This window comes from Protopterus annectens, chromosome 8.part0 (genome assembly GCF_019279795.1).
Source record: "Protopterus annectens isolate FY-2018-M chromosome 8.part0, PAN1.0, whole genome shotgun sequence".
Taxonomy (NCBI): Eukaryota; Metazoa; Chordata; order Ceratodontiformes; family Protopteridae; genus Protopterus; species Protopterus annectens.
In genome coordinates this window covers 802,249,597-802,272,736 of record NC_056741.1, presented here as the reverse complement: position 1 = coordinate 802,272,736, position 23,140 = coordinate 802,249,597, and positions in this window count along the sequence as shown.

Sequence of the window (23,140 nt, the reverse complement as noted above, 5' to 3'; positions counted from 1 at the left end):
AAAGAAAGAAAGAAAGAAAAAAGAAAGAAAGAAAGAAAGAGGTTCACAGTCATCTAATATGTCTTTCACTAAATCTATTCTATCCACTTTCATTTAACTTATAGCCTTGTGACCCCAACATAACTACCCATTTTCTTTTCCACTAACAAACCTTATGCATATTCCCATATACCCAGTGGAAAAAAATCACCTTCAAAGAATCCATTTTCATATGTGTATTACATATGTGTGCTACATCATATACAGTTCTGCCTCACTATCACAAGGGAGTATCTCTATATGAAGCAGACAAAAGCATGGTTACAGATACAGTCCGTTTTCCTACTATTGACCTCTATAGGAACGAAACAATGCAACTGGCAGATACAGGGGCACAGAAAGGTTCTTATCAGTGAAATCCTGAAGGGATTATATGGTTCAAAACAAATAGATGCGTTTTGATCTGCAGAGCCAGAGATGACAGCCTACAGTGGCTGAATTCTATACAAATGCTAGACGGGACAAAGAATTGCTAATGGAAAACATTATCATTGTTATATTAGACTCAGTGTGATTGATATACACCACATTAGATTGGGGAGATGGAATGACAAGGCAAACCATTTAATTTTAAACATTTACAAGAGATATTGTTCTCAGACACAGGCTCAAATGTTTTTTAAAAGCCTGTTCTGGTGGTTTGCCAAGCATGCAAGTCCCACAAGAATTCATCAGCATCAGAGCTGAGTAGAATGCCTACAGAATGACAGCAAAAGGGCTGACATTCCTTCCCATCCATTCTTCAAAAGGAAGAGAGCTATACAGTAATCTGCTTAAAAGAAGAATTATTCTTTATGTTGTACACTGCACATAAACTACATTCTGAGCTACTTTGCGAAAAGGAAAGTCGCGTGATGTGATTATATCAATGAAAAGGCAGAATGTTTATACATCAACAACAATGCAGCTTATGCCAACTGCCTGAGCTTGTGTTAACAAAATAGGAATTTGGGCCTCAGCACATACCTCTCAACCTCTTAGTGCAAGAAATCTAGGCAAAACCTGAAAAAATGGGGGGACAAAGGCCCAAAATAGGAACATATTTTAAATATTACTTTTGTAAACTTAGAGTTGCTCGAGTAACAGGGTTTGTTTTAACATACATTTTCTGAAGGATGTGAAGTCTGAAACTCAAATGTATGTTATTATTTAGTGACTTCAATCCTCAGTGCCTCCCAGCTCTGTCTCCTGAATCCCTCTGTAGTCCTGATTAGCCACTGACTTTCAGACTAAGAGATGCAGCATCTACTTATTACAATGCTATTACTTCAGCAAGCAAAAGTTAAATCCTCCTCCATGCTGCAACAGGTGTTCGATAAAATGATTACACTCCTCTCCAGAAGTGCACACATCTCAGCAATTTGATAAGACTTAGACGCCTTTCTGTGACAAAAGGATATTCATTACCCCTTGTACATCTGTTTTTTGACCAGCTCTGTTTTTTACCGTCCACATCTTTACAAATATAGACTGCAGATAGTTGCTAGAATTGTGTCCCTTCTTCAGGCTGTCCCTACACCCTTCCAAAGATATAATATTTGACTTTAATGCCTTTTCCCTCATAATGCACTTAAAAGAACCACATGACCTCAGCTTCACAACTTGTGTTATTTATTTACTGAATGACTTTCTTTTCTCTTTTGTCTCCACCTGTACCACCCCCATATCTATATCTATCTATCTGTATGTATCTCTCTCTGACTCACTCTCTCTCCTTGTATATATATATATATATATATATATATATATATATATGAAGTGACCATATCATTTCCTTTGGCTTTATTTCCTTAACTTTTCTGACAGTCAGAGATGTTACACATACTAGTTCTTCCTTTAAAAAATACATTTACCCCTGTTTCCCTGTATAATGGAATGTAAAAATACTGCATTTGCTATGAGCTTGATCTGGGATGGGCCCACAGTTTTTTCTAATGCTTTATTACACACTCCTGTTAAAGGATGTGAGAAACATACCCACTCCTACCAAAATCTCTCATCTTTAAGCCCCAAACCCCTTCTCCCTTTACATTTCTTGCCACTGCTTCTGCATTGCTGCTGAACTGGAGTCATTTTAGCCAACCCAATTCCATGGTGTAGAGGGACGAAGCCCTGAATACAGCCCAGATTTTCAGTGTTTGATTAATGGCATGGGTATCTGTAGAGGTAAGTGGAGAAAGAGCTTGGGACTAATGCCATCTTTTTCATTTTTGGTGAAAAGTGAGGTTGCTGGGCCATGGCAGTGGCAGCACCTAGTACTGACTGAGTGTAATTTCCCGTGCCTCCTCTCTCTGACACCACAACAATTGTGACTCAGCATTTTGCAAGGGATATGAAAGGAGCTCCTTGGTACCTGAAGTTGACCTGCTCTGTTCTAGTCATGTCTCAAAAAAGGTAGAACAGATAGGTTAATTAGCATTCTCAGCCGGGAACTAATCAACCATAGGTCTCTCATCCGGTCCAGGGATGCATGTCTCTTGCTCCCAGGGGAATGAATAGGTTTATTGTTGACAAGTGATGGAGACATCAGGCAGGTCCCAGGGAGGTGAGGTGGGAGGAGAAAACAAAATGATTCTGTCTAGTCAGGATTATAATAAATGCTGACCATTATGCACTATTCATTGCTTGTTCATAGGCAACTGTAAACACTTGCCTTTCCTGTCAAAATACAGCACTCACTTTCTCTTCGCATGGTCCTTGTGAATAAACCTACTTGTGTGGTGATGTAATGCACTTCTGGCAGATTAAAGTCCCTCACAAGTAGCTCCTGCTTGATAGCTACCATTGTGGGATTTCAGGCAATGAAGAAATTGACCATCTTCTCTAGACCCAGGGATCTATCTATATGTAACCACTGCCAACCCTAAGATAACCACGCTATCTATTATAATGAGTTCCTCATGCTCATTTTCACTTTTCCTGTTATAAGTTCATCAGTAAGTACTAGGCTAGCTGCCCTTGTAGGCCATTTTAAGCCTAGCCAGTTTCCCTTTTTGAGCTACAAAATAATCTGTCCCATTTGGTTATAGATTGACCTTACTCAAAAATGGTTGATAATTATATATTATCCCTAATGAGAATAACTGGGACCATATCATAGATAATTTAAAGGGACCCACGCATGGGAAGACTCATTTAGGAGTTGTCTCGGTGCATTAGTGGTACAAGGGGCAGTCTTGTGGTAAAGTTTCTATTTCCCATTGATAAATCTAAGTTGTGCTTGAATATAGACAGGGATGAACTTTTTTTATGCTGATGGGGAGTTTGTTTCACAACAGTGATATCATCTGTGAGATATACCTGTCCCTCCAAACTACTCTGTTTAGGTTGCAGAAGAGATTTAGATCCCTTTACCGAGTATTTTTGATTTGATGCCATTTGACTTACTTGCTGATGTGCAGTAAATATATCAATAACAGCTCAGACGACGCCTTGTATGACAGACACAGGTCACCTCTTAGCAGTCTGTAGGATACCGAGCATAGTGACAGGTCTTTGAACTGGACCATGTAGGGCATATTGTATAGGCCTTGTGTACTTTTAGTAAGGTGTCGCTGTGGAAGTTCCTTTCACTTGTCTCATACATTCAAAAGAGACAATAAAGCGGTGTATGGGTTCATGACATTTATTGTACATAAACACATCAGGAACTATAACTGGAACATGTACTAAAGCTAACTGATTCACTCATTACTTCAAACACACTTGCATGTGCATCTCCATTATGTCTGCATTCATTCTGACTGACTGTACAAAATTTAATTGATTTAAATTTTTTTGCCAACTGCAGTACTGACTGGTTAGTATATCAAGCTACATGCACTTGTGGTTGCTTCTATATTGGCCAGACCTCTCGTCCATTCAGAATCAGAATTTCTGAACACATCAGTAACATCAAAAACAAAAAGGTAACCAATGCATTGTATAAACACTATCTAACACACCCCACTGCCAGATTTTCTTTCATGGTTATTGACATCATCAAGGGCAATAAATCCAATAAAACTGGGTGGCACTCTATTTTAAATAACAAAGAAAAAGTGGATTGTCAAACTGGGTGGATTGTTTCCACCTGGTTTAAATGAACAATTCTAGTATGGGCCAATAGGTTTCAAGATGGGTGTATTTAACCTGCAACAGAAGCTGTATTTGACTTGCACTGAAGAAGGCTGTGATATTTTCCGTCCGAAACCTGTCTGATTTTTGTTGTTTTATTTGAATAAAGATAATTTTGGAACACAGTATGCTGGCTCTACTCTTTTGGCGCTTCTGACTGTACAAAATGGCACTGATCTTGCACATGCTCAGTACTTATATGCATGTGCTTTTTAGCTACAGCGGCTGAATAGGTTCAATATACTCAATGATCTACACCCTCCCTCTTTAATTTGTTCGACATGCACTAGGGGAACAAAACATTTTACATGCTAGATATCTCCTCAACATTTCAACAACAAATTAATTTAATTCCAAGTCACTGTGTATTCCAGATTGTGTCTGGAAATTCTACCCTAACTAGTCAAATAGAAATTTTGACTGGGTTTAGCAACAGGGACAGTCTCTGGGGATTCTTTCTCAGTTGGAACTTCAGGTGTTACTTCAGGATTACTTGAAGAATGTACACTGTCCTCTGTAATTTGAACAAGTGTAGAGTTGCTCTGAGAAATAGTCTCTAGCACAAGCAATCCGCTGCGTCACTGGTTTGGAGAATGGAAGTATATGTCTTTGATTCCTACTGAAATCCATTCCTTCAGTTTGTACAATGTAAGATCTCAGTTCTTCACAAAGATTTTTGACTATACTCACATGGTCATATCCTTTAGATGTTTGCATTCTCACAATCTCTCCTTGTCTTAATGGTCTAAGAGGTATGCTGGATTTATCGTAGTACAACGTTTGTGACTGACATTTTTTCAAAAGTTGAGCCTCGACCATCTTGTTGTTTTTCACATTTGGTGCTAACAATTGTTTACTAATCAGTAAAGTTGTTCTCGTCTGTCACGAGGAATGTTTCTGAGATTGACTAAGTTAAAAAAAACACTGGTACCATCTCTCTTGGATTTCTTCAACAAATGTCTCACACTTTGAACTGCATGCTCAGCTAATCCATTGGACTGTGGATACTCAGGACTACTAAAAGTCTCAAGACTCAGAATATTTCTTGAACTGCTGACTTGTAAATTGTGTACCACTGTCAGAAATGACTTTGTGCAGACTACCATGGACAAAAAAATGCCTCTTCAGTTTCATAATGAAAGTGCTGGATGCTAAGGAAGAATGTCAATTTCAAACCAATTCAAATAAGAGTCTACTAACACTAGGTAATGTTGAGCATTTCATTCAAAAATATCAGTAGCAACTATTGACCATGGTTCTTTTTGTTGGTGTGATTTAGTACTATTGCAAATTCAACATGCTAGAGTTTCCTTCTCTATATCTTTTGACATAGAAGGCCAAAATACTATGCCTTTTGCCCTTTTTTGGTAGAATCAGTACCCAGGTGACCACAATGCAAAATTTTGATATATTCCTCTTGTAATGCTTTAGGAGATACCACTTTAGGACCCTTCATGATGATTCCATCTTCCATCATAAGCTTATCTCTGCATGGAAAAAATTGTTGTATGTCTAGTGTTAAACTGTTTTGTTGCATTGGCCATCCCTGACTGATAACATTTTTCAGTTTCTGGAGAATTGGGTCTGAAGCTGTATGATTTCTGAGCTGATCAAGACATGATGATGAAAGATTTCTGACTTCCATGACTTCAAAGTCTGCTTTCTCATTTTCGTATTGTTCTGTTGTTTGTCTGAGTGCTCTTGACAAAGAATCAGCCAGATACAGATATTTACCTTTGGTGTAAACAATATTGAAATTGTACTTCTGCAATTTTGACATCATGTGTTGTAGGTGTACTGGGGCTGTATGTATTGTATTTTTCAGAATTGTCACTAGAGGTTGTTGATTAGTCTCTATTTGGATAGGTCTTCCATAAATATAATCATTGAACTTTGAACATGCAAGCACTACTGCCAAAACCCTTTTTCTATTTGTGCATACTGCATTTACGTTTGGGTTAAAGTTCTGGAAGCATAAGCTACTGGTATGCCTTCTTGAAGACATGCTGTGCCAATAACATACTTTGAAGCATCACATAAAAGAGTTACAGGTTTGTGAACAGTATAATATCTCAATGTGGGTGGACTGGCAATGTCCTACTTCAGAATATCAAATGCTCTTTGGTGTTGCTCCAACCAGGACCAGTTTACATTTTTGCACGCCAATTCATGTAATGGTGCTGGAAGCTCACTCAGGTCTGGGATGAACTTTCTTAACTAGTTAACCATACCAAGAAAACGTTCCAAAGAGGTGACATTTTCTCGAACTGGCATCACAAGAATTGCTGATTGCTTAGACAGATCTGGTTGTAAGCCAGAACTAGTAAACAAATGATCCACATAAGCAACTTCTTTCAGCTTGAATTTACATTTCTGAGGATTCAGTTTAAGAATAACTTCATGTGCATGGTCTAGAACTTTCCTTAGGTTTCTGTCATGTTTGTCTTCAGCATGGCCCCCTACAATAATGTCATCTACTATGATAGCACATGGATAACCAGAAAAAAATTTGTTCCATTGCACGTTGAAATACTTCACTGGAAGAATTTATCCCAAATGGCATTCTCAAAAATCTATATCTTCCAAATAGTGTACTGAAAGTGGTTGCAATGTAGATTTCTAATCTAACGAAATTTGCCAAAATGAACTTTTTGCATCTAAGACAGAAAAAATAGTTGCATTTGGCATTAGAGCAGCTACTTCTTCTACTGTTCACATTGGATGACGAGGATGTTTAAGCACTTTATTTAAAATCTCATGGATCAATACAGACTTGAATACCATCTGAGATTTTCTTATGAGCTATGACCATGCATGTTACCCATTCAGGGGTTCCTATTAGAACTCCGAATGCTTGAAATGTCGAATGTTATAGGGTCGACACCATATGATTGACATTTCAAGAGTTCGAAGGTTAAACGTAATGGCGCCGTTCAGTGCAGAATGGGAGAATTTCCCTTTTCTGCACTAAAGTGCGATCTCAGAGTTGGTATATTTAAGTAGGGGGGTGCAGGGGGGTTTGCCCCACTGCCTGCACTGTTAAGGTAAGTTTTTTTTTTTGTTTTATTATATATTCAAACTTTTAAACTTTGATCATATGTTGTCGAACATATGGGATTCGAAGTTTAGAAAGTTCGAATATATAATATAGACCCCCATTCAGTTGTTTCTTGTACTGGAGTAAGTACACATTCACCATTTTGTCTAGTTTTGCTTTTACTTTGCTCTGCATTGCTACCAGAATCTTCCTTCCTGGTCTGACAACTGGGCTTTTAACTATGTAAAACTGCAAGTCATAGCTGTTTCCAGTAGAATGGCATTTGAGAACTACTGTGCCATCAGTTTAAATCTCTTCATCACCATAAGCAACTAGTTTCACACAGTTTGCTTAATCAACTTTCTCAGCAGCTTGTACTCTGGCAAACATTTGTGCTAATATAACATTGCACTTGGACAAAGTGTCTACTTTAAGCTCTACAGGTTTCTCATTAATTCGTACAGTACAAAATATTTTGTTCTTTGCTGCCAACTGATAGTTTGCTGCATTAACTGTTTCATTGATCACAGAGACACCATCAACATTGAAAGTTTGTTCAGAGCTCTCTATCTGATCTACTTGTTTCTTTAGAAGCTCTCTTTTAATAAAAGTATGTGCCACTTTAGACTTAGAAAGCCTTTTGAAATGATTCCACTTTTTACATTTGTGAAATTGCTGCCCAAAAGCTAAGCACTTTTCTTGTTTAGGTTCATGACCGCCTCCACAATTATGACAGTAAACAATAAGGTCTAGGGTAGCAAACAACCCCTTTGGTTTATAGGTAGGGTTTGGTAATGGCACATTCTTTGGTTTATATTGCTTTTTTGTCTTAGCTATCTGTTGTACACTAGTATCAACATTCACACTGGTAGATACGGCAAACATGCTCTGCTCATTTGTAAGCAAATTTGTGTGCTTTTCATTTTAGCTCATATATTTGACAAATCTCTGTGGCTTTGCTTAATGTTAAATCACTGTCTCAAAGCAAAACCTTTCTCACTGCATCATTATTGACACCACACACAAGCCAGTATTTTATCAACTCATCTTGTAAATCACCAAATCTGCACGTTTCAGCTTTATTTCTCAAGTCAGTAATATAAACTGTTATAGTTTCACCAGGCTTTTGATTTGTTGTGTAAAATATGTGCCTTTCCATTGTAATATTAATTTGAGGGTTACACATTTCTCTAAATTTATGTTTTAAGCACTCAGGGTCTTCCCAAGTTTCAGCCAGTGTCACAATATGGTGGTTCCCCCATCCCCTGCATAGGTTCATAGGTTCATAGGTTCATACTAGGCTATCTGCCCGAGGGCATTTACAAGCCTAGCCCATAGTTTTGTGGCTTACGCCACCCCTTTAGTATGGGGAACTATACCCATTATTTTGCTGTGCTTCTGTTGAGCAGTGACACTGAGGTAATCCCTGGGGTATATCTGCGATCTCCCATCCATTGGTCAAGATTTCTCTTGAACAAGGCCAGCGAGGTGCTCTGCCTCACATATACCGGGATTTTATTCCACAGCATAGGGAGTCTTTGGGTGATGAATCTATCCCTCCAGCACGTCCTATTAATAGCCGTGTCGAGGTTTAAGTCTCCGCCCTTGTGACTCTGACGGATCTAGATTTTTGAGGTGAAGCATATTCATCAAATCTGGGTTTGACATGGCCTTGTATGTTAGGCAAAGGTCACCTCTGAGCAAGCCGTAAGTGACTGAATAGAGCTGGAGTTCTTTCAGTCGGGCAGCATAGGACAGATGTTTGAGACCCTTTATCCTTTTGGTGAGGAACTTTGTGGCCTCTCCAGCTGCTGCAAGTGTCGGGTCAGATACATTCCGAATGGGGCATTGTACTCAATCATTGGTCTGATGAGTGATGAGTATAGGGAGACTATGACCTCCCTTGATCTAGATGAGAATCCCTTCATGATAAGGTGGGCAATGTAGAAGGTCTTCCTAACTACTTTAGCTACATGGGTGTCGAATGACAGACTACTATCAACCTGGGTCCCCAGGTCCCTGATAACTTCTTCTGTGCTCAGTGGATTGTCACCTATTTGGTAGCTAGGGGTAACCTTGTTTTTTCCGAAGGGTATGACTATGCATTTTTTGGCATTTAACTTTAGGCCATGGCTCTGGCACCAGTTATCCGTTTCTGTGAGACCCTTCTGAAGGATATCTGTGTCAGATGTGTTTTCTACTATGGTGCCGAGTTTGCAGTCATCTGCAAACTTTGTCAGCCATAACCCTCCTGTGTTTGCTTGTACTTCGGAAAAGTAGATGCCAAACAAGAGTGGGCCCAGGACTGAGCCCTGTGGTACACCACTTGTGACAGGCTTTGAGTCTGACATGGTGCCAGCAACTCTGACCCTGTGGGTTCTGTCACTCAGCCAGTTTGCAACCCATCTTGTGATGTATGGGTTAACATTTAAGCTGATGAGTTTTTCAATGATACCCGAGTGGGGTATTGTATCAAGGCCTTCGCCAGATCGAGGTAGGCTGTATGGACTGCCTTTCCTCATCAATGGCTTTGGTGACTGTTTCAAAAAGTCAACCAAGTTTAGAAGGCATGATCTGCCTTTGACAAAGCCAAACTGGGATGGATCCAAAGTCTGCAAATTCCCTATGTCTTTATTTATGAGGTCCATTATGATCCTCTCCATGGCTTTGCAGATAAGGCTTGTCAAGCTAATGGGCCGGTAATTTCCAGGGTCGGTGGAGGCACCGCCTTTGTGAAGTGGGACCACAGTTGCAGTGCGCCACTCCTGGGTGCGTATCCAGAGGTAAGACTATGATTAAACAGCTGTCCTAGCTGTGGGGTTAATTCCTCGTTGAGTTCGTGGAGCACACAGCCGGGGACACCATCAGGTCCCATGGATGCTGTGTTTTTGCTTTGGAGAGAGCAGTTCTCACTTGGGTGTTGGAGATGTTTGGGGGCTGCAATCGCTTGATATAGATATCTCTCCTTTGGGGAGGGGAGAAGTTTGCACTGAACCTGTCAGCCAGTATGTTGGCAATGTCTGTAGGATCAGTAATCTTCACATCATTTTGAACTAGTTCTGAGCATATCTGGGAGTTTCCTCCCAGGTTTCTAACATAGCTAAAGAAGGCCTTATGATTGTCTTTTGAGTCTTTAGCTATTTTTCTCTCAAAATTTGCTTTGGATGATTTTATGAGAGCTCTTAGTTTTTACTTATAGTGATCAAGGGTGTCTTACCTTTTAAGGATTTTGCTCTATCTTGTAGTAGCTTCCTCCTTTGTTGTAGAGTTTGTTTATGGCTGGGGTCCACCAGACTGGACGCTTGCCTTTTGTACAAAGAGTCTTTGTTTTGCTTGGGATTGCCTTATCCATGCAGTCCTGCAGGTGCTGGTAGAAGGCATTTGTAAGTGATTCAGCGGCTTGAGTACTGTTTTCTGCCGGCTCGGGGGCCTTAAAGGAGACCACACTAGTCTTTAGAAGTGTGAAGTCGGCTTCGAGAAGTTCTTTACTGTGGTCTTTTTATTTCAGGTGGGGTGGGATGAGGACCTCCAGCGAGATTAGTTTGTGATCTGATCTCACCAGTGAGGGGTATACTTCCGGTGTTGAACATTGTGCTCCCATGTTCATGATAATGAGATCAAGTATGTTTTCTCCTCTTGTGGGGATGGTGACTAGTTGTTCCATGGCATTTGAGTTTATGAATTCCAGGAACTTTTGGGCTAGGGTGTTTGGGCTTGAGTAGTGTTCCCAGTCTATATTAGGGTAATTGAAGTCACCTAGTATGATGGTGTTTGGTGATACATTTATCCCCTCTAGTGTTTTCAGGAAGGCCATGTGAGGTTCCTGAGTTTGTGAGGGTGGCCTGTAACATGCTACAATTTGTAGAGCAGTCTTGCCTATGGTTAATTGCACCTGGATGGTCTCCGATGCATCGCGCGTTGCCACCAGTCTTGAGGTGTGGGTGTCTTTGATGAATATGGATACCCCACCTCCTTTCTTGGTATTGTCCGGATTTTGGGGCCGGAACGCATGATAAGAGGTAAAACCTGATAGTGCTGGGGTGCTCTCAGGAGCCTTGAACCAGGTTTCTGTCACTGCACGGACATCGATGTTCTCCATACTGAGAAGGGCCTCGAGTGCGTGCATTTTGAGATTTAGACTTCTGGCATTGAGCAGCATTACCCTTAGTTTTTTCCTTTTTGTGTTCTAGGGTGGTAGGTTTAGAATTTGAGCCTTGCCTAAAAAGGCACTATGGGGTGGCAAGAGCCTTTGCCAATATCCGGAATCCCAGGGTGACAGGTGCAAGCCGTCCCTTAAGCAGCGTGGCTTGTCCAGCATGTCATCCCAGGCAGACAGACATTGGATCCCCTTTGAATGACACCAGAGTTTAAGCCAATTGTTAAAGCTGATCATCTTATCTCTGTATTGTGGCATCATTCTTGGTGAAGGTAGGATACTGCTCAAGGTCAGGGTCATACCTGCCTGGGCTACATAATCAGAGAGCTCCTCAATGTCTCTTTTCATGTAGTCCAAGGAGGTACGTCTCAGGTCGTTTACACCAGCGTGGACAATGACTGAGTCGTATTTGTACCTGCTGTTGAGAGACCTGAGTGCTTGCGTTATGTGGCGGATTCTAGCGCCCGACAGGCAGCTTACTGTGACCTTCTCCTTACTCAGTCTGGTGAGCGGGACGCCAGTGTGTCTGACTATGGAGTCACCAATGACTAGTGTGTCTGGCATTGTGTTTGGCCTTAAGGGCTGTGACTGTTTGACACTCTGACTGTGAGGTCTATGTGTTGCAGGTGTTGTGTTCTGAGGTGGTGGTTGTTTGGGTGTCTGCTTTGGTGGCCTCTGCTGTTTTGGTAGATTTTTGATCAGAGCCCGAGTATGTCTTTGTGTGTTTATGTGTATGATTTGAGGTTGTGATGGTACTATGTGAGACTGGGTCTATAGTGTGTGTGGTAACCTTCTCCTCCTGACTGGTCTTGCCAGTCCTATGTTGAGAGAGCTCAGCCTCCAGTTTGGCCGTATAGTTGCATCTCTCGCATGTATTTGTGTTTTGTGGGAGGAGGAGAGGGTTGTCTGTGTACATGAGGCAATTGTAACATTGCCTCAATATTCCCAGGTTCACCAGCTGAGCAGGAGAGGACACTAGCAACTGATCCCTCGACATGCTAGAAGGACTGGACAAAAACTTTAAAAGAGATTCCGGGGACGTGGGTGACCGAGAAATGGGGGTTTGCCTTTTGGGGTGCTATCTATAAGAGTGCCGTATCAAGGTAATAAGTACTGTAGGAGCAAGTGCTAGGTTTAACAGATAGAGAAAAGTCTACTTGGAGTCAAGTAGAGATGATCTTTTTAGGTATTAGAGAAAGTGCTAGTAACAGGGATGCTTAAAGGTAAGATTGAAAAGAATGCACGCTGCAGTGTGCACTAGAGAAGTTAGATATGAAAGTAGGTAACTTGAGTTTTACCTGTTTAAAAAGTTAAGGTTTAGTGGAGAGTTACTATTTTTAAAACAGTAAGATGGACTGAAAGGGGTGGTTACTTTTGTATTTTGGTGCTATGAAATACTGTAGGATGGCCAATAAATTTAAATAATTGAAGATGTGGGATTTCAAAAGTGATGGTTTTGTGATTACTCACATAAGCCAGTGAAAGTAGAGAGAAATGAGATATATGGTCAGATTAACATAAGAGGTGGGCAACTAGAAAGACAGTGGTATTTAACAAGACAACTTAAATGGGTGGGAGGGAGGGAAAATTCTGCCTGACTCAGAACAGAGAGAGCTGTGGTCTCTTTTGAAGTTTTAATATGCTGTTAGAACAGAATGCAAGCAAAACACAAGATAAAGAAAACAAACTACAGTATTCAAAATATAGAAAGGCAATACAGAAATACAAAAATAACAGCAAACTAACCTTTCCTTCACAGCAAAGTGTAGCAGAGTCTGGATGAGCCTTTCTGGTAAAGCTCTGAAATGTTTTAGTTTACTCCTTAAATAGAAATTTTAGTTCCTAGCTCCACCCTCTGTTAACAAGTGATTAACCTTAAGTGACCTCTTCTGTCTTATGAATGAGTCCTTAATTAATCAGTTCTAAATTCTGCCTGACTCAGAACAGAGAGAGCTGTGGTCTCTTTTGAAGTTTTAATATGCTGTTAGAACAGAATGCAAGCAAAACACAAGATAAAGAAAACAAACTACAGTATTCAAAATATAGAAAGGCAATACAGAAATACAAAAATAACAGCAAACTAACCTTTCCTTCACAGCAAAGTGTAGCAGAGTCTGGATGAGCCTTTCTGGTAAAGCTCTGAAATGTTTTAGTTTACTCCTTAAATAGAAATTTTAGTTCCTAGCTCCACCCCTCTGTTAACAAGTGATTAACCTTAAGTGACCTCTTCTGTCTTATGAATGAGTCCTTAATTAATCAGTTCTAAATTCTGCCTGACTCAGAACAGAGAGAGCTGTGGTCTCTTTTGAAGTTTTAATATGCTGTTAGAACAGAATGCAAGCAAAACACAAGATAAAGAAAACAAACTACAGTATTCAAAATATAGAAAGGCAATACAGAAATACAAAAATAACAGCAAACTAACCTTTCCTTCACAGCAAAGTGTAGCAGAGTCTGGATGAGCCTTTCTGGTAAAGCTCTGAAATGTTTTAGTTTACTCCTTAAATAGAAATTTTAGTTCCTAGCTCCACCCCCTCTGTTAACAAGTGATTAACCTTAAGTGACCTCTTCTGTCTTATGAATGAGTCCTTAATTAATCAGTTCTAAATTCTGCCTGACTCAGAACAGAGAGAGCTGTGGTCTCTTTTGAAGTTTTAATATGCTGTTAGAACAGAATGCAAGCAAAACACAAGATAAAGAAAACAAACTACAGTATTCAAAATATAGAAAGGCAATACAGAAATACAAAAAATAACAGCAAACTAACCTTTCCTTCACAGCAAAGTGTAGCAGAGTCTGGATGAGCCTTTCTGGTAAAGCTCTGAAATGTTTTAGTTTACTCCTTAAATAGAAATTTTAGTTCCTAGCTCCACCCCCTCTGTTAACAAGTGATTAACCTTAAGTGACCTCTTCTGTCTTATGAATGAGTCCTTAATTAATCAGTTCTAAATTCTGCCTGACTCAGAACAGAGAGAGCTGTGGTCTCTTTTGAAGTTTTAATATGCTGTTAGAACAGAATGCAAGCAAAACACAAGATAAAGAAAACAAACTACAGTATTCAAAATATAGAAAGGCAATACAGAAATACAAAAATAACAGCAAACTAACCTTTCCTTCACAGCAAAGTGTAGCAGAGTCTGGATGAGCCTTTCTGGTAAAGCTCTGAAATGTTTTAGTTTACTCCTTAAATAGAAATTTTAGTTCCTAGCTCCACCCCTCTGTTAACAAGTGATTAACCTTAAGTGACCTCTTCTGTCTTATGAATGAGTCCTTAATTAATCAGTTCTAAATTCTGCCTGACTCAGAACAGAGAGAGCTGTGGTCTCTTTTGAAGTTTTAATATGCTGTTAGAACAGAATGCAAGCAAAACACAAGATAAAGAAAACAAACTACAGTATTCAAAATATAGAAAGGCAATACAGAAATACAAAAATAACAGCAAACTAACCTTTCCTTCACAGCAAAGTGTAGCAGAGTCTGGATGAGCCTTTCTGGTAAAGCTCTGAAATGTTTTAGTTTACTCCTTAAATAGAAATTTTAGTTCCTAGCTCCACCCCCTCTGTTAACAAGTGATTAACCTTAAGTGACCTCTTCTGTCTTATGAATGAGTCCTTAATTAATCAGTTCTAAATTCTGCCTGACTCAGAACAGAGAGAGCTGTGGTCTCTTTTGAAGTTTTAATATGCTGTTAGAACAGAATGCAAGCAAAACACAAGATAAAGAAAACAAACTACAGTATTCAAAATATAGAAAGGCAATACAGAAATACAAAAATAACAGCAAACTAACCTTTCCTTCACAGCAAAGTGTAGCAGAGTCTGGATGAGCCTTTCTGGTAAAGCTCTGAAATGTTTTAGTTTACTCCTTAAATAGAAATTTTAGTTCCTAGCTCCACCCCCTCTGTTAACAAGTGATTAACCTTAAGTGACCTCTTCTGTCTTATGAATGAGTCCTTAATTAATCAGTTCTAAATTCTGCCTGACTCAGAACAGAGAGAGCTGTGGTCTCTTTTGAAGTTTTAATATGCTGTTAGAACAGAATGCAAGCAAAACACAAGATAAAGAAAACAAACTACAGTATTCAAAATATAGAAAGGCAATACAGAAATACAAAAAATAACAGCAAACTAACCTTTCCTTCACAGCAAAGTGTAGCAGAGTCTGGATGAGCCTTTCTGGTAAAGCTCTGAAATGTTTTAGTTTACTCCTTAAATAGAAATTTTAGTTCCTAGCTCCACCCCTCTGTTAACAAGTGATTAACCTTAAGTGACCTCTTCTGTCTTATGAATGAGTCCTTAATTAATCAGTTCTAAATTCTGCCTGACTCAGAACAGAGAGAGCTGTGGTCTCTTTTGAAGTTTTAATATGCTGTTAGAACAGAATGCAAGCAAAACACAAGATAAAGAAAACAAACTACAGTATTCAAAATATAGAAAGGCAATACAGAAATACAAAAATAACAGCAAACTAACCTTTCCTTCACAGCAAAGTGTAGCAGAGTCTGGATGAGCCTTTCTGGTAAAGCTCTGAAATGTTTTAGTTTACTCCTTAAATAGAAATTTTAGTTCCTAGCTCCACCCCCTCTGTTAACAAGTGATTAACCTTAAGTGACCTCTTCTGTCTTATGAATGAGTCCTTAATTAATCAGTTCTAAATTCTGCCTGACTCAGAACAGAGAGAGCTGTGGTCTCTTTTGAAGTTTTAATATGCTGTTAGAACAGAATGCAAGCAAAACACAAGATAAAGAAAACAAACTACAGTATTCAAAATATAGAAAGGCAATACAGAAATACAAAAAATAACAGCAAACTAACCTTTCCTTCACAGCAAAGTGTAGCAGAGTCTGGAGCATATACAGTAGGTGCATACACAAATGAATTTTCCCAATCAATGGCTTTTGAGCCAGCTAAATTAAGAAGTATGAATGCTTTTGTATGTGTCTTCATCAGAAAATGCATTCTGTATGAAAATATCATATTCTTGCTTAAACACTCTCCAATTCTCTGCAGTATTGTTATCAAACACCAGCAGTCCAGGTCTGCAAAATCCCTCTGCCATAACAACAAAGCTGTTTAAATATAAGCACAAACCAGGCACTTGTAATTATGCTCAACAGCACAACAATCTCTCTGAGATGGCTTTGTTTCATCACTGCAAACACTGCAAATATTGCGAGCGTCCTAGAAACGTTGTATGGCTTTAGTTAATGTAAAAAAGTAGTAGAATGTGAAGAAATGCGGTTGTTTTAACTTTTCTGCATACTTTAAACAATTTCTGAAGTGTTTTAAACATTTCTGTAATTATTTTGAATACTCCAATATGTTGCAGTTTCAGACAATTTGTTTTTCTTGGTAATTATTTTGAACATTTTGAATGGTTCGCCACACATTTGGAGACTGAAAAATCATTTAAATGAGTTTAAGTACATTAACATGACCACTAACCATTTGTGAGTTCAGTACCTTATATTTCTCCACTTTTAACTTTGTGCCTCTTGGCTTGTATGTTGCTTCAATTTTTGATCCCATTCTGACACCATGGCACTTGTCTCATACATTCATGACGATGAAGTGGTGTATGGTTTCAAGATATTTACTGTACATAAACACATCAGGAACTGTAACTGGAACATGTGCTTAAGCTAACTGATTCACTCATTACTTCAAACACACTAGCATGCACATGTCCATCCATGTCTGCATTCACTCTGGCTGACTGTACAACATGGCATTAATCTTGCACCTGCTCAGTAACTTATATGCACATGCTATCTAGCTGCTGTGGCTGACTAGGTTCAATATGATCTAGAGTTCCAGCTGTTGCATGTGTCTTGACAGATACATGCCAAAGGGGCTTAAAGAGGGCTGAGTAAAGAGGGAAAATGATGTCCCTAGATCTAGACACAATCACTTTGCTTATAAACTGTGCAGTATAGAAGGACTTTCTTACAACAATAAACACATGTTGGTGAACATTTAGATCACTGTCCACATATGTTCCCAAATGCTGAACAAGCAAGTCAATTCTTAGGGGCATTTTGTCAATGTTGTAGTTCCCTGGGGTAGATGATTTCCTAAATCATGCAATATTGCATATTTTACACTTAGTTTCAGTCCATGATTTTGGCTCCAGTTATTGATTAACAGTCATCTGCAAATTTAATCAGCCAGAGCCCTCTACTATTGGCTTTTACTTAGAAAAGTAGATGCCAAACAGGAGAGGTTCCAACATAGAACCCAGGGGGGCTCCACTGAAGAATGGTCTCTTTGTGGAGGTAACTTCCGTGGTTTTGATTATCTGCATCCTGTGAGTCATTTGGCAATCCACTGAGTGGCGTAGGGGGTTATAACCAATTTATTTAGCATTAATACTCTGTCTGAGTGGAGAACTGTGTCAAAAGCTTTAGCTTATTATGTGGTGTGTACCATTTTGCCTTCACCAATTGCTTTGGTGACCCTTTCAAAAACATTCACCAGGTCGAGTAAGCATGACCTGCTCTTGACTAATCCAAACTGAGACAGGTCCAGTGTATGGAGGTTCCCTATGTCCTGATTGACTAATTCCATGATAAGTCTTTCCATGGCTTTGCACATGAGGCTGGTCAGACTTATGGGTCTGTAATTGCCTGGGTCTGTGGAAGGTCCTCCCTTATGCTGGGAAAGGACTGCAGGTGTTCTCCATTTGCTTGTTACAAAACCTGTATGGAGGCTGAGATTGAACAATTTTATTAGGGATTTGGCTAAATTATGCTTCATGCTTTAAAAAATGCATCCAGTGATATTGTCAAGACCTATTGATGCTGTATTTCATAAAACAAATATGGGCTGTCTTTTCTATATTTAAACACTTTTCAGGATGTATTAGCATATAGCATGTAAGAAACCACCTTGAAAAGACAAGTTCACATTTAAGTCATAACAGCTAACACAATATTAGTATCACTGATGGTTAACCACCAAGATACAAAACATTTGGGAGTTGCTTTATTTTAAAGGTTAGCATCACTTAGCACAATCGCACAATCCTTTCCCACTGTTCTCCTGGCATTTTCTCTATAAATGTGTGGTTTACTAAGCCTATCAAATGAAGACTTTGTTGAAATAATACACTTACCCTAAGGTTATTTTTATGCTGGAATATCTTATATCAATTAAGAGGATGCAAGGAACATAACATTTGGGGGGTGTTGCCCCTCACTTCACCCAGGGCTACAAAGTTCAGACTCAACAAACCATACAGTTGTCCTATTATACCCCTTGTGGTTGCCAAGACTGGGTATTTTTAGACCTGCTCAGCATCATCTTTAAACTATAAAGGTGTTCTATAACATTTGTGCTACTCCAAGGGCAGTTTGGGAGAATCTGGCTGATATCTCACTAAAAGACAAATGAATATGAGACTTTTGGTCTGCAGATGATTAGCAGCCTACTCCTTGCTAGGTGTTCACCTGCCCAAAGAGGTGTGGCCTTCAGTTTGGCTCTTCCTATCATTGATCAGTCCCCTCCTGCTGAAGCATGCAGACCTTTTCCTACCTCCTGAAGCATGCAGATCTTTTCCTACCTCCTGAAGCACGCAGATCTTTTCCTAATCATCTGCAATGATATCTTGGAGATGGTCACATCTAACTCCCAGACAGGGATTTCTGTGACTAAGTGTCCTTCACTAGCTAACTGGCGGTGGTGCATTTTCCCAAGTCAATGCAGCTTCTAAGGGCATAACATCTAAATCACTCAGGATGTGGGACTGTTACGTTAATTTTATTTTATAAATAAAACCTTTCTGTCCTTCAAAAACATAACAGTCACAGAAGAAACCTGAAGCTGTATCTCTATGTAGAACCTCATACATACTAGCTACTATTGAGAAAGCTTTCCCATAGGAAACACATGCCTTTTGGAGCAGCCTTCTCAAAAATACTAGGCAATTCACTGACATGATAAACATCAAGAAAAGACTAAAAATTCACCTAGAACTTGAAGACAAGTTCATAGGTTCATAGGTGTGTATCAGGCTAATGGCCCTGGAGCCTTTACAAGCCTAGCCCATAGGATTACTCTGGCATTGTGACACCCAACCTTAATTCCTAGTGCCTCTGTCGAGTAGAGCCACTGGAATGATCCCTGGCAATGGCATGAATTTTCTGTTTCCCATCCACTCATCAAAATTTCTCTTGAAAAGGGCCAGTGAGGTGCTCTGCTTGACATGTATGTGAAGTCTATTCCATAGCATGGGCAGTCTCTGGGTTATGAACATGTCCCTCCAACATGTTTTGTTGATTGTGGTAATGAGGTTGAGTTCTCTGGAGCATGTGGTGTGGAGAGATTGGGATTTCTTTAGATGTAGCATTTCTAACAGAGCTGGGTCAGACATGGCTTTGTAAGTCAAGCAGAGATTGCCTCTAAGTAGGCGATATGAGACAGATAACAGTTGGAGTTTTTTGAGTCTGTTCATATAAGACAAGTGTTTAAGGCCTAGGATCCTCTTTGTGAGGTACTTTTGTGGCCTCTCCAGTTGTTGCAGGTGTCTAGTGAGGTACATGCCAAATGGGACATTGTACTCGATGATTGGACTGATGAGGGAAGAGTAGAGGGAGACAATGACCTCTTTCTTCCTGGATGTAAAACCCTTAGTAATGAGATGCCACATAGAAGGACTTTCTGACCACAGTGGTAACATGGTGGTCAAAAGAGAGGTTGCTGTCAACCTGTGTTCCCAGATCTCTTATAACGCCTTCTGTGTTCATTGGACTACCATCTGTGTGGTAATTCAAAGGAACTGGGTTTTTCCCAAAGTGGATGAAGACACATTTTTTGGCATTGAGCTTAAGGCCATGGTTCTGACACCAGTCATTGGTCTCATTGAGGCCTTTCTGTAGGATGTCAAAATCACTTGGGGAGTTAATAGTAGCTCCCAACTTGCAATCATCTGTGAACTTTGTCAGCCAGAGTCCCTTCGTGCTGGCCTGGACATCAGAGAAGCAGATACCAAACAGGAGAGGACCCAGGACTGAACCTTGTGGGACTCCACTCGTGACTGCTCGGCAGTCTGACTTGGAGTCAGCTACTTTCACACTGGGGGTCTATCTGGGAGCCAGTTTGCAACCCACCAAGTGATATAGGGGTTGATGCCTAGCTTAGTAAGTTTTTCTATGATTCCTGAGTGGGTAATGGTATCAAAAGCCTTGGCCAGATCAAGGTAGGCTGTATGAACCACTTTACCTTCATCCACAGCTCTGGTGACTGACTTAAAGAAGTCAACCAAGTTGAGCAGGCATGATCTACCCTTCACAAAACCAAACTGTGTAGGATCCAGAGTTTGGAGATTCCCTATATCCTTGTTTATTAGGTCCATGATGATGTGTTCTATAGCTTTGCATATCAGACTTGTCAGGCTAATGGGGCGATAGTTCCTGGGGTCTGTAGTCGCTCCTCCTTTGTGGAGAGGGATGACTGTAGCAGTGCACCATTTGGTAGGGACAAAACCATAGGTAGGCTATGACTGAACAGGGCACACAGGTGATGTGCCAGTTCACTCTGTAGTTCATGTAGAATACAACCAGGGGCACTGTCAGGTCCCATAGAAGCTGTGTTATTGGCCTTGGACAGTGCTGTTTTAACCTGTGCAGCAGAAATACTGGGTGCCTGGCAATCTTCTGGTATGGTAATTAGTTCTTGGGGGGTAAAGTTAGTACTGAATCTGTAAGCCAGTATATTTGCAACATCTGTTGGCTCTGTATAGGAGGTACCATTGTGCAGTAGCTCAGAGCAAATTGGGTATTGCCATGGAGAATCTTTACATAACTATAGAAGGCCTTGTGGTTGTCTTTACTATCTGCAGCAATTCTGTTTTCATAGCTAGTTTTAGAGGATTTGATGAGGGATCTTAACCATTTGTTGAGGCTGATAAGGGAGTTTTTCCAGTCTTGGGACTTCACATTATTCCACATCAGTTTCCTCCTTCTGTTGCAGAGTTTGTTTATGGCAGGGGACCACCAGATTGACTTCCTTTTTTTTTTTTTGAGGAGAGCATCTTAGTTCTATTGGGTATGGCAAAATCCATGCATTTGTGTACATGTTCATACAGTGCATTGGTGTATGATTTGGCGGTCATGCAACTATTCTCCATTTGCATGGGTGCTGTGAAGTTAGCCACCTCTGTTTTTAGGAGCCTAGAGTTAGCTTTGGGAAAGTTTTTCATGGTGGCTACCTTTGTTGGGGTGGGGAGGTAGGAGGGATGTGGATTTCCAAGGTGATTAGCTTGTGATTGGATCTAACCAGGGAAAAGTTGACTATTGGTGTAGAGTAACAGTCGCCCATGTTAGCAATGAAAAGGTTAAAGATGTTTCTACCTCTAGTGGGGGTAAGAACAAGCTGGTCCAGGGCACTGGAATTAATGAATTCTAGAAAGTGTTGGGCAAGTGTATTGGTACATGAGTAATTTTCCCAGTTAATGGAGGGGTAGTTGAATTCGCTCAGTATGAGAGTGTTAGGTTGGACCCTAATATTCTCTAGAGTGCTTAGGAAAGTGGAGTGTGAGTCTTAGGACATGGTTGGGGACCTATAGCAGGCTACGACATGAATTGCTGTCTTATTCAATGTTAGCTGCACCTGAAGTATCTCAGATGCATTATGCTGGGCTACCAGTCTGGAGGTGTGCGCATCCTTTATGAATATAGAAACACCACTGCCTTTGGAGCTTCGGTCCAAGTTCTGGGGCCGAAAGGTGTGGAATGAGTTGTAACCTGGTAGTGCAGGGGTGCTTTCTGCTGCCTTGAACCAGGTCTCTGTTACAGCACAAATGTCGGTGTTCTCCATTTTAAGGAGCACTTTGAGTGAGTGCATTTTGAGATTTAGACTTCTAGTGTTGAGCAGCATGACCCTCAAATTGTATTATTTTGTAGCTGTTAAGGTGGTAATTTGGTCTTTGAAACACTGCCTAAAAAAGGCACTATAGGGGTGGCAAGAGCCTTGGCCAGTATCCGAAAGCCCAGGGGTGAAAGAGGCAGGCCATCTCTGGCAAAGCATCGAGGTCTGTCAATCATGTCATCCAAGGCAGACAGATACTGGATCCCCTTAGAATAACACCAGAAACTTAGCCAGTTGTTGAAATCAATCATTTTCTGCTTCTACTGTGGTATCATTCTGGGTGATGGTAGGATGCTGCTCAGGGCTAAAGTCATACCTGCCTGGGCTACATAATCCGAGAGCTCCTCCATGTCTCTTTTCATGTAGTCCAGGGAGGTATGTCTCAGGTCATTCACACCCACATGTACAACGACAGAGTCATATTTGTACCTGTTGTTGAGGGACCTGAGTGCATGCATTATGTGGTGGATCCTGGCACCTGACAGGCAGGTGGCTGTTACTTTCTCCTTATTCACCCTAGTGAGTGGGACATCAGTGTGCCTCACTATCGAGTAACCTATGACTATTGTGTTGCGCGTGCTGTTTTGCCTTAGGGGCTTTGGTTGAGTGGCACACTGTTTAGGAGAATTATGTGTCTCGTGATTAGTGCTGTGTTGTGGTGGTCAAGTGCGTTTCTGCCTTGGAGGTCTCTGCTGTTTGGTTAGATTTTTATTGAGAGCCTCCGGGAAGGTGGGTGTGTGGTTTGTGTTTTTATGTGAAGGCAATGCTAGTGTGTGTTCCGGAGGGCTATGTTTGGTGCAAGTGTTGACCTTCTCCTCTTGAACAGCTATTCCAGTCTTGGCTGGAGAGTGCATGGCTTCCAATTTGGATATATAAGTGCATATCTCACAAGTCTGAGTGTTGGGTGGTAAGAGGAGTGGGTTGTCAA